Below are 457 nucleotides of genomic sequence, written 5' to 3'. Positions count from 1 at the left end.
TCTGGTCTGACAAGGCTGATTTTTTTTATTTTATTTTGTCATTTAAACTCAAGCATTGGTGTTTGCTGTTGACGTCTGTTTATGTCTGTTGTGATAATGCCACACTGTAAGATGAAGTGTCATTAATAATGACTTCAAACATGCAAAATACACCATGACTACCTATAAACCTCTTGTCAATCTCTCTCTTTAAGGACTTGATCACACATAAAGTGCATGTAACAGTGCAGCAACGGCAGAGTCAGACAAATAGTTTCTTGATTACTTTAAGAGCTTAAAGTTCCCCTCCACTCAAAAATGTGTTTTTTGTCTTGTTCCTACAGTTGAATGTTTTAGCTTCACTGTGCAGGATGATACATGTGTAGAGTTGGAAGGATGTTTTCTTCCAAGGAAATGTGGAAAGTTTCTCTGTGCTCACTGAAAATCAGATTTTTAAGGGGCGGGACCTACAAGCATG

This window comes from Dicentrarchus labrax, unplaced genomic scaffold, assembly GCF_905237075.1.
Source record: "Dicentrarchus labrax unplaced genomic scaffold, dlabrax2021, whole genome shotgun sequence".
NCBI classification, from domain to species: Eukaryota; Metazoa; Chordata; class Actinopteri; family Moronidae; genus Dicentrarchus; species Dicentrarchus labrax.
Note: the sequence above shows the minus strand (reverse complement) of the source record.